Raw genomic sequence first — 14592 nt, 5'->3', positions numbered from 1 at the left:
TGCCTACGGGTTACATAATCTTCCAGGCACACATTTGAATCACCCAAGCTAACCTTTGCACATGGCAGCTGTGGAGTGGTAATTGCGAGGGGGTGTCTCTGAAGGGCTGAAGAAGGCAGGCCATCTGCCGCGGCGTCAGGGACAGCCAAGGGCAAGGATGCCAGGCCTCCCGCCGTGCCTCGTCTGTCAATTAGCTCTCCCCATGCTTGTTGAGTGCAGGCTGCAGGCTTGGCTGGCCGGAGCCATGGATGGAACAGAAAGGTCCCTGCTTAGGGACCCATCGGCCCACCTGTGCAGGAGCCCGCACCAGATTGGGTGGATGTCAGCATCTCCTAGGGAAGTGGGCAGGAAGCTCTTTCCATATTCCCATTCCACAAGCCTGAGATGGGAAGGACTGGGATGTCCAAGGTAGCAGTCGGTCAGTCTAGCATGGGGCTGCACGGCTCCTTGACCCCACGCTGAGCCTCGTCCCTGGCCTTTGGGCCCGGTGGGATCTCAATGCCTGTGATGTTTCTCGCCCCTAGGACGGGCCCAGTGAACATGTTTCACTTGCAAATCTCTGCAAAGATCTCACCACTTCCACGTGATCTTTCCTGACCTGACTACCTGCCAACAGAATTAATCACTCCTTAATCTGAGCTACTTCAATCATGATAATAACAACAGCAGCAGTAGCTGCTGGCACTAGTCACTGTGCCGTGCCTTACATGTGGCACTCTGCCTCCTGTCCCTCACGTCTCTGTCTTCACTCGGTGGCAGGGTGTCTCCCCACTGGCTCTCACTCCTCTGGGTCTCAGCTCCCAGGAGACAGGATCTGTGTTCCTTTGATTCTTCTCTATAGGCGAGGCCCTACCAGTGTTGGGCATGTCGTAGGTGCTCAGAAAGCATTTCCTGAACTGAATAATAATATAGGTAAAGAGCTGGTACTGTGGTAGCTTGACCCAAATTGATCTCACTAATTAGGTTAATTGGGAGTATCTGGAAACTGTGATGGTCTTGAATCTGCGTCTACCGCATCAGCCTGCATTTTCTTAGTTTCCTGGGACGTTATGAATCTGTGAGAAGGGCCCAGCTTCCCCAGGAGGAGGGATGCCAATGGCCACTGCAGCCCCAGCCTCCTGTGGGTCCTCGGTGTCCTGTGATGCCCAGGGCTGCGTGCAGAGTGGGAGTCAGGGGTCCGTCGGCTGCCCCCAGAAGCTGGCAGCTGGATTGTAGATGTACGTAAATGCAGGTGCCACTGAAAGAATGTCCCGGAAGGACCAGATCTGTGTGGGAGCCCAGCTCAGGGCAGTAGGGACCCAAGCAGTGAAGATGGGAGTTCATGTTACTACATCAATGGCAGTTCTCCTTTCCCCAAGTTTCCTTGTCACATGGCCTGTCCGCAGGGCACCAAACCATCCAACTAAGAACCAAAGGATGTGATGAGACAGGACCCGGGTACATAAGAGGTGAAACCCAACAGTCAGCTCTGTGAGCCATTCAATCCTTCCCCGTCAGATGCAAAGAATGCCAGAGAATCGTCCCCTCCTCTTGCTACCAAAAAATAATGCCCAGCCTGGCTCAGCATCAGCACCACAAGAGGCCTGTATCCCAGGATGCTGGGAAACACCAGAAGTGGCCTGGCGGGGAGGAGCTATCTCACCCGTGCTTACCCAGCGCTCCTTGACTCCCCTCTCTGGCAGCCAAGGTCTGGTTTCCCAGAGGAGTCAGAACAGGGGAATGCAGATAGCACTTGCTGCTCTCCTCTTGGGAGCCTACCTGCTCCCCCTGTAAGACACGCTCCCCCAGACATGCTGGAGATGGACACCAGTGCCCAGACAATAATGACTGTGATAATAATCATATTCACGTAGCACCTACCCTGTCCCAGGTGCCGTTCTAAGCATTTTACACACAGTAACTAATTTAAACCTCCCAACAACCCCTGAAGCATGTATGTATTACTATACCCATTTTATAGGTGAGGAAACTGAGGTACAGAGAGACTAAATATCCACGATGCCATCTAGGGGCCCTTGGAAGGTACTCAACTCAAAACACCTCTTCCACTAATAGCTGCTTTTACAGTTAGTACATTTCTTTGCAGAACAAAAATTAGAGCTCTTTTGCTATGAAATGTCCCTAGTAGAAAAATCCTGGAGTAACCACTACATGGATAAAGGAAGTGGTTAATATGTGAGGCTCATGAATTTATTTCCTTTCCCACCATGCATCGCTGTGTGACCCTGGGCAAGTTGCTGAACTTCTCTGAGCCTCAATTTCTTTTTATGGGAAATGGAGATAGAATCGAGTTGCCCCAAGGATAGCATGAGACAATCCCTGTACAATGCTTAGTACACGTGATCGTTCAGTAGACGTTGGCTGCTTTCATTATTATGAATACTGGTGTTACCTTACTGAGGATTTATTTCTCTGTTCCTTTTCGCAGTGTCTCTAGCAGAAAGCAAAGTCTTGCCGAGGCGGGAGGGAGGCAGTTTTAATGAGAAGTGAGCAGGCAGAAATCATTTTGCCACCTCGGTTTCTGTCTCAGGAGGCCTAATATGAAACAGGGAATGAGAGAAGGGTCCCGTGAGGACATGGGTCCCACAGAAGTGGTGCCAGAGTCTAGCAGGATCCCACAGAAGGTGGTGGGATGGTCCAGACAGAGAAGCGTGGCCAGATGAAGAGGTGTGCAGTCGTGCCTGGGCTTTCTAAGCAACGGAGGCACCTTCAGCAGCCTCCACTGCTGCCAGCTTTCTACTCCCAGCCAAGCTGCAGTTGCAGACAGAATTACCCCACCTCGGTAGCACCTGGAGCCTGAAACGGCGGCCCCGGGCAGAGAACTCTTCTCCATTCCCACTTCCAAGCCTCAGGGGGATGATTTTCTTTCCTTTGAGAGGCATGTACTTCCAAGGGATGGTTGGGCCATGAGGCCAGAGAGGAGGCAGAATTGCCCAGATGGCACTGTCTCTTCTGTTACCCGCCGGTTCTTATATAATGTAAGGCCCTCATGACACATTTCCTCCTAGAATTATGAGGCAGGAATGGGGCGCGTACCAACCAGGCACCCTGCTTACAATAATCGCCTTCATTTTCCAGATATGAAACCTTATGCTCAAAGAAGCTAATATCTTGTCCAATGTCACACCTGGATCTTAGGCCTCTGTGTGCCTCTGAGGTACTTCTGTCCCCTCCGATATGGCACATCACTACACTTGCAGAGATGTTTACTTCTGAGCTGCTTGCTTTTTTCAGGTGCAGAAAGTTAAATAAACAGATGTGCTTCCCTTTTTTCTAGTTTGAGCTAAATTTAGAGATCACTGTCTCTTATTCTGGTTTCCGGATGCAATTTCCTCCTTTCCTTCTCTGATGTACTTCCAGCAAGCTCTTTTAAAAATCTTTGTCTTAACTGCCCTAGTGCTTGGGTAAGCTGCCTCAGATTCCTATTGGGAATTGGTATAGAATAAATAACAATTTTAAAATATTTACATTTAAACGTAATGTCTACCTGGCCCCCGACACAGAAAATGTGTGTTTGGGAAATGAGATGTTCTGATTATTAGGACATTCTGACGGATGGAGAGATGGGCGTGCCCTATTCACAAGTGGAATGGGAAGTTGGCAGCTTGCCTGGTGTGATCTGAGGGATGTGCAGGGGCTGGATGTGTGGGGATTAATACTTCCTGCACTCCTGGCTGACACCTGATACGCCCCAGTGAGAGTTTCATCCTTCAGATGACCATTTTCCTTGCCTGTTAAACTTGAAATCCCTCAGGAAATGTAGATGGTCGAAAGAAGGGTCCCACGCAAGCTGGTTCCAGGCATGGCCACCTTCGTGCACCCCTGTTAGATCGTCTCCCAGGGCGGGGGCATGGTTTACGGGGGACGGGGTCACCCCGAATGGGTCACCGAGGCACCCCGCCTGCACTGTGCCATCTGCCAGCACTGCCCTAGGAGCACACCTTGTCTCACTAACGCCAGCAGCGTTAGTTCTCTCCTCTTGGCCTCGCTGCCCCTCCGCCACCTCCAGCCTGCTCTCACCCTCCCAGTTTCTGACCCCATGGCTCAGGCTGTCATTCTTACCACCATCAAGTGGGTGAGGCTTGCCCTTCCCCCTCCCATTTTCCTGATTCTGGGCCCCCTTTTCCATGCCTGCAGCTCTCCTGTCCACCAAAAGCCCTATGCCTGACCTCAAGCTTCCCCAGGAATATCCATCCCCTCCCCAAGCTGCTGCCCAGAGCTGTGGATCAGAGGGGTGGGAAGACTTATAGTGGCTGGGGGGGTGGCATGAGGAGGTGACATCGATCATCTGTGGGACACAGGCCTGCCACTACCCCTCTTGGAGCCCCATCAGTACAAGGGTCAAGTTGGATTTAGCATCTCTGAAGCCCTCCCAACTGAGACCTTCTCTGGTTTTCTAAAGTTACTGTAGTCAGGGCTGTGGTTCAGCTTGAAACACCCTAATGGTGCCCATCTCAATTCCCCAGACTACACAGGGCTGCGTCCCACCCCCCCCGGTTCTGAATTCCGATGTGACAGCACACAGAAGGGGGCTCACAGGACCGTCAAAATCCAGCTTTGAAGCATTTCCGTTGCCTGGAATCCGAAGCCCAGGTCCCTGTGGCTCATTCCTCCAACAGCAGAAGAGCTAGGTAGACTGAGGTTCCAGAACCATTAGTGCAGTAGGCTCCCAGGAAGCCCGTTGCAGCAGACAGCCGGGAGCCTCATCCCCCGACTGGTACCTCCTAGGAGGAAGCGGGGGGCAGGTGGTCGGTCTGAGAAGGTGGGGAGGAAGGGGCCTCCTCTGCTCTTGCCGCTCTATGCTATCACTCTACCTGCATCTCCGGAGCAGCCCGCAGGCTCCGTTCCACACCTTCACCTAGCAGGTGGACATCCTTCACGGGCCCAGCCAATCTCTGCCCTCAAGAGATTAATTGTAAACAGATGATTATTTCTGCTCTGCCTCTAACGGGTGGAAAACATGGAGCATGTTTCTTCTAGGGTTGCTTGCCAAGGGCTGGGTGGGTGCAGAGGAAGGGGGCTTTTCTTTCCAGGTCATTACCACCCCCCTAGGTGTCAAGCTCCTCTCTCCTCTCTGGCCCATGGAGAGCAGAGTGTTGGCATGGGGTGGGTAGGATGGAGACTTAGCAAAGCCTCAGGGCCCAGGGGTGGCATCACTCCTGCTAGTTCACCAACATTGACCTGCTGACCGACACTGACGGGTGATCTCTGTGGCTGCATCTTAAAGGATAACCAGCAGGGCTCCTCAGCTGGGGCAGTGTCCTCTGTTCATTCACAAAAAGCCCCATAGCTTCCCTGGGGTCACTGATGGCCCAGCTCAGATAGGGCTCCAGGCTCGAGGTTCTTTTGCTGACTTGGGGGTAGCTTCACAGGGCCTCCCCTTCAGAATCTTCATCTAGTTTTAGGATGTGTGTGTGTGTGTGTGTGTGTGTGTGTGTGTGTGTGTGTGTTGGGCTGGATAGGAAGGGGAATGAAACTTCTTGGAATCACAAAGCTTGCCTTTTTGTGTGGGCCTGAATTTTGAATTCCAAAGCCAAGAATTTGACATCTCCTGTTGTTCTCTGAGGTCCTCCTTCCCCAGGGCAATGCGATTCCAACTTGGTTGCCTGAACTGGGGAGAAAGCCTCAAGATACAAGGAAGTCAGGTTAGAATAGAGTTGGTTAAAACAATATGTTATTTTAACACATGATCCAATCTGAAGTTAATATGCATAACTCAGTACACTACAAGGCATGACTAATTCTTACAGAAACATTTATTGAGCATATACTATATACTTTATGCCAAGTAATATGTGAAGCTCTTGGGGGAAGGGGGAGAGATGGCATAAAGATAAATAAGACAATTTCTACTCTCAATCTACTAAAGGCAATGAAATATACAGACATTACAATAATTCAAGACAGGCTATAAAGGCAATGAGATAAATTATAGAGTGTTTGGGGGGTAATAAATGCATAAAAGGGAGAACAGCTTAAATATAGTAGGGAAGACAATCTCATTCCTTACCTAGAAAACTCAGGCTAGTGCACTGAAGAGCCATAAAAACCAAGTGAGTTTGGGAAGGTGATTGGATACAAGACCATACAACAACCAGGAGCTTCCTGTACCCCAGTAATAGCGAGTTACCAAATGTCATGGGAGGAAATACCTTATTCATGTCCACAACCAAACCTGTAGTACATCTAGGAATAAATCTAACAAGAAATGTGCAAGACCTGCTTGAAGAAAGCCATAAAACTTTACCAAAGGACACAAAATAGAATTGAGTAAATGGAGAGATATCTCAAGTTGTTACATAGAAAGATTCACTCTTGCAAAGATGACAGTTCTCCTCAAATTAATTTTCTATTCAGTATAGTCCAATCAAAAGTCCAATAGATTTCTTTTTGGAATTTGATGAGTAGATTTCAAGTTTATCCCAGAAAAGAAAATATGCACGAACCACCAAGAAAAATGTTAAGAAAAAGATGGAGGAAAAAGAGAAGGAGAGAGAGGGGACCTTCTTTGCCATATATTATAACATATAATATTATTATATTATAGCTAAATTAATTAAAGCAACATGATACTCATGCAGGATTAGATAAATAGATTAAATTGGGGAGAAAAAAATATTCCAGAAACACACCCAATATATATTTTGCATGTGATAAAGGAGGTGTTTCACTAGCGGAATGAATGGAGTACTCCAATGAATGGCATTGTCCTTGAACCCATTGTTTTTCCCTTGAGAAAGGCATTGGATACAGTGGAGAGACTCCTGGCTTGGGAGTCAGAAAAGCCTGGATTTGAATCCCCGCTCACCAGTTAAAGCTGTATCACATTGAACACGTTTCTTCAACTCTCTGAACTTTCTCTGGAAAATAGGGAAATCAATTCCTGTTCATCTACATCACAGGATTGTGATGACAAATGAAACAATCTGTATATATAAACAGAGCTTGTGTGTTGTAATTCTCAGGATTCTAGGAATGAAGGCCCTGGGGTTAAACAAAATCAAACAAAAGCAAAACCAAAAAACCTTCATGCATCTAAAGCCTGAAATGTCACCATAAGAACATTTTCCCTTATTTCACGGTCTTCGTCCGCGTTACAGTGTAAATTCCCCGAGAGGCTGTTTAAAGAAACTATCGCCGACCATGGACATCTAGAGGAAAGAAATCCTCTGAGAGCAGGCTTAAATGAGCAAGACAGCATGAAAGAATCAGCAGAGGACAAGCCCAGGGGCAAAAAGGCTGGAAAAACTAAAGACCATCTTGATCAACTCCCAAGAACTATAGCAGGTCAACTCTTCAGCCTTCATGAAGAATGCTGAGATGTTGGCTTGTTTGCTCTAATATCCATTCCCTTCGCTTTGCTTTCTCTTTGTTTGCTCTAATATCCATTCCCTTCGCTTTGCTTTCTCTGCTCGGCATGTACAGAATTGCATGTCCCAGGCTCCCTTGCCAACCTACTCCCAGGTAGGTTCAGCTATTGGGAGACACTAGCAGAAGACTGGAGGCTGGGAAGAATGTCTTGCATCACCTCTGGTGGTATCTCAGCAAGGGATAGCAGCAATGGCTGCTTTTTTCCTGTGATCCCAGCTCCAGAGACACAGACTCTTCCTTTATTGTCTCATTTCTCACTGTACAAGACCTCACTAACAACAGTTTCCTGTTGTTGCTGACCCCTGGGATTCCCCACTTTCCCATGGTTTGGCTTCTCAGCTCTTCTGTTATTTGCAAGGCAAATTCCCTGTGTTAAATTCCTGTATTTGAAAGATCTTGAGTGGTTTCTGTTTTCCTGACCGATAGGTAGCATCTTGGAGAAACTATTAGATACTTACACTAACATGAATACCAACAGTAATCTAAAATTTATTTAGTACCTACACATGCCAAGCATTGTGGCTTGAGATTGATTTATTTATTTCTCATGTCAGTTCCATGAGGTAAGCACCTTTTTACCCTGATATTACAGATTATACAAACGGAGGCTCACATTCAAAATTGAAATCCTGTCTTTCTCTGGAAATATTTCTTATTCGGGAGTGGATAGCTGATTCTGAAATAGAAGAGATCTGAGTCAACCTGTAAGATCCTATAGCCCACAACACTGTCATTCATGTTTCAGGAGGCTCTTGATGGCATCTACCCCCTTCCAAGCCCCCATGTTGCTGGGCCCACCTTAAGTTACAACCCCCCTGGAGCTTCTGTGTGTGAGTGCAGACACACTCCGGCTACCTCATCAGCTGAAGTGGACACTGGTTCTGGCCAGTTCTTCTCTGAGTAGGAAAGCATGACCATGACCAGCAGATGGTCATCTGTCCTCTTCTAACAAACGTCTGTGTGGTGGCTTTGATGAAGAGGACTTGGACTGACACCTCAGCCATTTCCAACTGCAGAGTCTTTTATCACCAGCCCAGAGTCTTTGCTTAAGTTTAGGCTGGTTGGGCCTTTTCCTTCCTGAATCTTGTCTTTTATCAATTTGCACAGAAAATAGGAGGTGTTATTCAGACTGTGCAGAAAAGGCTGCAAATTGCTCTTCTTGTACTAATGCTTCTCAAAAACATGATTTTCCCCATCACTCCCCTTCCCATCTCTTCCCCCATCAGCACCACCTATTATTTTAATATCCTCCCAAGGACATTGAAAACCCACAAAGGCTGACTTCTGGGAGGTCTTCTCTCTGCCTCAGCTCTCTCCTTCCAATTCATTATTATTTTCTCATGTGCTCCTAGACACATCTCTCCTCTGTATCACATCTTGAGATCAAGAGTTCTTGGACTCGGGCTTCCCTGGTGGTGCAGTGGTTGAGAGCCTGCCTGCCGATGCAGAGGACACGGGTTCATGCCCCGGTCTGGGAAGATCCCACATGCCGCGAGCGGCTGGGCCCGTGAGCCATGGCCACTGAGCCTGCGCGTCCGGAGCCTGTGCTCCGCAACGGGAGAGGCCACAACAGTGAGAGGCCCACGTACCACAAAAAAAAAAAAAAAAAAAAAAGAGTTCTTGGACTCAACACGCAAAAATTCATCAGACTCTTTTCCTAATACATATGCTTGTCCCCTTCTAGAGAACTCCATGCCTTACCTGCTCAGTGGAGGTACTTAATTCACTTCAGCTGATTAAACATTAAGAAATAGATAGATGATAGACAGATAAATAGATAGATAGATAGATAGATAGATAGATCATGTTCATGAGGACCACTTTCCCCCAGATTCCAGCTCTTGGAGAATATAAAGAATCAACAAAACAAGAGCAGGGTGTGCCTGGGATTTTTAAATTTTTATTTATTTGTTTATTTATTTTTTGGCTGTGTTGGGTCTTCGTCGCTGCACGCAGGCTTTCTCTAGTTGCGGCGAGCGGGGGCTACTCTTTGTTGCGGTGCGCAGGCTTCTCATTGCGGTGGCTGCTCTTGTTGCGGAGCACGGGCTCTAGGCGCACGGGCTTCAGTAGCTGTGATCGCAGGCTCTAGAACACAGGCTCAGTAGTTGTGGTGCACCGGCTTAGTCCCTCCACAACATGTGGGATCGTCCTGCACCAGGAATCGAACCCGTGTCCCCTGCAGTGGCAGGAGGATTCTTAACCACTGCACCGCCAGGGAAGCCTGGTGAGCCTGATTTTTGTTTTGTTTTGTTTTCTGAGGGAAGGAGGTCCCCAATGTGTTCTACAATTTGGTTTAATGACAAGAGACTAAGCGACCAAAAGTTTGTCTTTTGTTCAGAACAGACATCTCCTTTTTTCCATTACCCTTGGGACCAAACGGAAAGTAGGTGTGGCTCTAGATAATCATTCAGCTTCTTATAAACTAGAAGTCACTCATATCTGCTTATAAGAGGATCCAGTTGGAGAACAGGCTCAGCGTTTACAGCTCTTCCCTTCTTGAGTCCTATTCTCTTTTAGAAGCAATTAAGCAGAGCAATTTGGACAGTGTAAGCAATTACTTTAAACTAATGTAACTTCTTATCATGTCAAGAGATCTATTTTGTAAAGGAGGACAGTTGCTGGTGAGAAATTGGAAATGTAAGGCCATCTCTTCACCATCAATCAATCAATCCATCTCAGAGTTCAGGTGTGAGCTTAACTTCGTGCTGGGCCCTGGGAGGGGATAGGAAGTGGCTGACCCAGCCCCTGTACTCTCTGGATTTACTGTAAATTTGGGGAGACATGGTTAGTAAGGGTCACTCCTTGATCCTAAACTGTGCTCCCTTTAAAGTAGTCAGGGCGGCAGTTGGGCTGTGCTCAGCAGGGGCACGTTTACATGAGGGACCTGGAAGCCTCCTAGGAAATGCGGCAGAACACACAAGTTTGGGTGCAGGATAATGAGCTGGTCTGGTGCTAGGGGAGAGTTGGTGAGTAATTCTGAGTGCGGCTTGACTCAAGAGTCTGGTTCCTGTCGTGGAGATAACTCACTTGGAAGCCTAGGTAGAGAGGGCTAAAAAAAAGGCAAGGTGTAAATTAAAGGAGGGGTTCTACCGTGTTCATCAGGACTTTTTGGTTGCAAGTAACAGAAAATTGCTGAGGCTGTACTAAACAGAAAATGAGAATTTATTTTAAGGGTATGGGTCAGTTTACAACACGCAAAGACCAGAAGGCAACTGGAAACCAGAAAATTCTATAACCAGCAATGGAAAACCAGCAGGAGTCCAAGAGCGCTGTTTCTCCATTCGTCTTCTCTGCCTCTCTCAGCTCATGGGGGACACTGTTTCTCAGAAAGCTCTCATTTAGCTACAAGAGCGTAATCTAGAAGATGGAGAAGCCGACAATGAATGAGAGCGGAAGAAAATTCTACAGAAACACTGAGTCAGAGCCCTGAGGAACTGCACCTACCAGTGGACGTTTTTACTTATGTGATGCAGGAAATCCCCTTCCTTTTATAATCCAGTTTATGTTGGCTTTTTCATTAATTGCAACCCCAAATATCCTAACTAATATGGAGCCCTGTCCCCTAGGAAATTTTATTATTTCCTTACATCTGGACAGCACCTGAAGTCAAAGAACTGATACAGCTCTTATGCCATGTGTCCTCCCAACAAGCATCTAGAAGCAGCTTGGCGACTCTGTCTTTACCCTGTCTTGTGTTGAGGAGGAAGGATGATTGAGTTTCTTGGTTTTTTTTTTTTTATTGTGGGGAGGTATATATAACATGAAATTTACATTTTGACCATCTTGAAGTGGCATTAAGTACCTTTGCATTGTTGTGCAACCATCACCGCCATCCATCCCCAGAAGGCTTTCATATCTCCCAACTGACACTGTGCCCATTAAACTAAAACTCCCCATTTGCCCTTCCCCCCAGCCTCTGGCAACCACCACTCTACTTTCTGCCTCTATGAATGTGACTACTCTAAGCACCACATATAAGTGGAATCACACGATGCTTGTCCTTTTGTGACTGACTGCTTCCACTTAGCGTAATGTCTTCAAGGGCCATCTATGTTGTGTCACACGTCAGACTTTCCTTCCTTTCAAAGACTGCATAACATTCCATTGTACATATATGCCACATTTGTTTATTCATTTGTTGATAGACACGTGGTTTCCACCTTTTGGCTCTTTGAAAATGCTGCTATAAACATGGGTGTACAAATATCGGTTTGAGTCCCTGCTTTCAGATCTTTTGTGTTCATACCCATAAGTGGAGTTTCTGGGTCATAAACGAATTCTACATTTAATGTTTTGTAGAACTGCCGTACTATACTTCACAGTAGCTGTACCATTCTACATTCCCACCAGCAGTGCATGTGTTCCAGTTTCTCCACATCCTCTCCAACATGCATTTTGTTTTGTTTTAGAATAACCAACCTAATGGGTGTGAAGTGTGTATGGCTTTTTCATCATTAATAGCCCACCCCTCAGCCAGGCACGTGCAGCTAGGAGACGTCACGCCTTAGGTATCAACTGATGATGCTATTGGAGCACAAATGTAGGACCCCTAACTGAGCGTGGATCAAACAAATAGGAGTTGCTCAATAAATAATTGTTAGAAGGGTGAGAGGGTAAGCAGTTATTTGAAGGTGACTCCCCCCCCCAAAAAACCCAGAAAACTCTACTGTGGAGCTGGGAAAGTAGAATGGGTGGGAGGCTAAAGGCAGGAGGTATAATGTGGGGCACCAAAGTGAGGGATGACGGTAAGAACAAAGGGTTAGGTCAAGCTCCCTGTATAAGGACATCTGGTCCTGGCACCCCAATCCCCTCTGTACCCCTTTTCCCTAGTGGTTATCTTTGTCTATGTCTAGTGCCCACCTTCAGATTTTTTAAAGCCCCTGTCTCCTGGAGTGGTACATTATAATGAGAACATCAGTGACAGCCGTGCTTTACACCAGCCAATGTGTTGTTGTGAGTACTCAAATTGGGTGTCCCTTTTCAATCCATATCCTTTCAAGCTTTAGCTGGAGAAAGGATCTGTAAGGATCTGAATCTCAGCAAACTTACCTGAAAGCAGCTATGGAGATTTGTCCTTAGGACATGAGACCAGGGTTGATTAAATCAATACTGTTTCCACTGGGAAGAGCCTGGGGGATTAAATACTGAGAAGTTTCACGTAGCATCAGGAACACTTCAAAGCATCTGGAAACTTTGCCTCACCAAACCCTTAAAAGCAATCAGATATTTCTCTAAAGTTTTTCCAAACCACTTTGGTCTGGACCTGAGGTTGGAAATCTCCTGAGAAGCAGCCTCTTTCTAAAGTTTGCTTTTTCTCTTTCTAGGGAGGATGAAGATAGAAAACGAACAACAGTGTGACCCTGATGATGTGATTTTCTCCCCAATAAACAGGCCATGAGGAGGTTGGAGACATTTTGTTTTCCTGTTTTCTGTGCTATGTTCTGGAATCCCTGAATGCCATTTCCCTGACATTTCACTCCTCCCACCAGTTTCTTCCCCCAGTCACTGATGGATCTTCATCCTTCTCTCTTCTCCTGCCCCCGCCCTGCACACTCTGATCTACAGCCCAGCCAGCAGCAGCTGGGGGGTCTCCCAAGGATATATGGACACCCCAGTCCCTACTCGGTGAGGGAAGAAAGGGCAAAGTGACCATGCAACCAAGGTCAAAGTATCCAAATATCCAGTGCGTTCCTGTTCTCTAAAATATACCATTCTGACTCTATGACATAAGTCACAGCAAGATTCTTTTTGACCCACCTCCTAGAAAAATGGAAATTAAAACAAAAATAAACAAATGGGACCTAATGAAACTTCAAAGATTTTGCACAGCAAAGGAAACCATAAACAAGATGAAAAGACAACCCTCAGAATGGGAGAAAATATTTGCAAATGAAGCTACCGATAATGATTAATCTCCAAAATATACAAGCAGCTCATGTAGCTCAACATCAAAAAACAAACAACCCAATCCAAAAATGGGTGGAAGACCTAAATAGACATTTCTCCAAAGAAGATATACAGATTACCAACAAACACGTGAAAGGATGCTCAGCATCACTAATCATTAGAGAAATGCAAGTCAAAACCACAATGAGGTATCACCTCACACCAGTCAGAATGGCCATCATCAAAAAATCTATGAACAATAAATGCTGGAGAGGGTGTGGAGAAAAGGGAATGTAAACTGATACAACCACTATGGAGAACAGTATGCAGGTTCCTTAAAAAACTGAAAATAGAACTACCATATGACCCAGCAATCCCACTACTGGGCATATACCCTGAGAAAACCGTAATTCAAAAATAGTCATGTACCACAAGGTTCATTGCAGCTTTATTTACAATATCCAGGACATAGAAGCAACCTAAGTGTCCATCGACAGATGAATGGATAAAGAAGATGTGGCACATATATACAATGGGATATTACTTAGCCATAAAAAGAAATGAAATTGAGTTATTTGTAGTGAGGTGGATGGACCTAGAGTCTGTCATGCAGAGTGAAGGAAGTCAGAAAGAGAAAAACAAATACCGTATGCTAACACATATATATGGAATCTAAAAAAAAATGGTTCTGAAGAACCTAGAGGCAGGACAGGAATAAAGACACAGATGTAGAGAATGGACTTAAGGACACGGGGAGGGGGAAGGGTAAGCTGTGACAAAGGGAGAGAGAGGCATGGACATATGTACACTACCAAATGTAAAATAGATAGCTAGTGGGAAGCAGCCGCATAGCACAGGGAGATCAGCTCGGTGCTCTGTGACCACCTAGAGGGGTGGGATAGGGAGGGTGGGAGGGAGGCACAAGAGGGAGGGGATATGGAGATATATGTATATGTATAGCTGATTCACTTTGTTATACAGTAGAAACTAACATAACATTGTAAAGCAATTATACTCCAATAAAGATGTTAAAAAAAAAGAATGAACACAGGTTTCAGGGATGTATTATTTCAAACTGGATATTAAAAAATGGAGTAAGGAATAAAAATAAAATAAAATATGCTGTCTGTTCCAGGTGGCTTCACTGGAGAATTCTACCAGATGTTTTAGGAAGAAATAATATCAATTACACAAATTCTTCCAGAAAATAGAAATGGCAGCAATAAAAAGGAACAAACTACTGATACATGCAACAATACAGATGCATCTGAAAAGCATTATGCTGTGAAAAAGCCAGGCACAAATGGCCTCTTAGTGTATTATCCAATTTATATG

Source organism: Neophocaena asiaeorientalis, unplaced genomic scaffold (assembly GCF_003031525.2).
Source record: "Neophocaena asiaeorientalis asiaeorientalis breed wild unplaced genomic scaffold, Neophocaena_asiaeorientalis_V1.1 scaffold118, whole genome shotgun sequence".
Taxonomy (NCBI): domain Eukaryota; kingdom Metazoa; phylum Chordata; class Mammalia; order Artiodactyla; family Phocoenidae; genus Neophocaena; species Neophocaena asiaeorientalis.
This window is presented reverse-complemented; position numbering follows the sequence as displayed.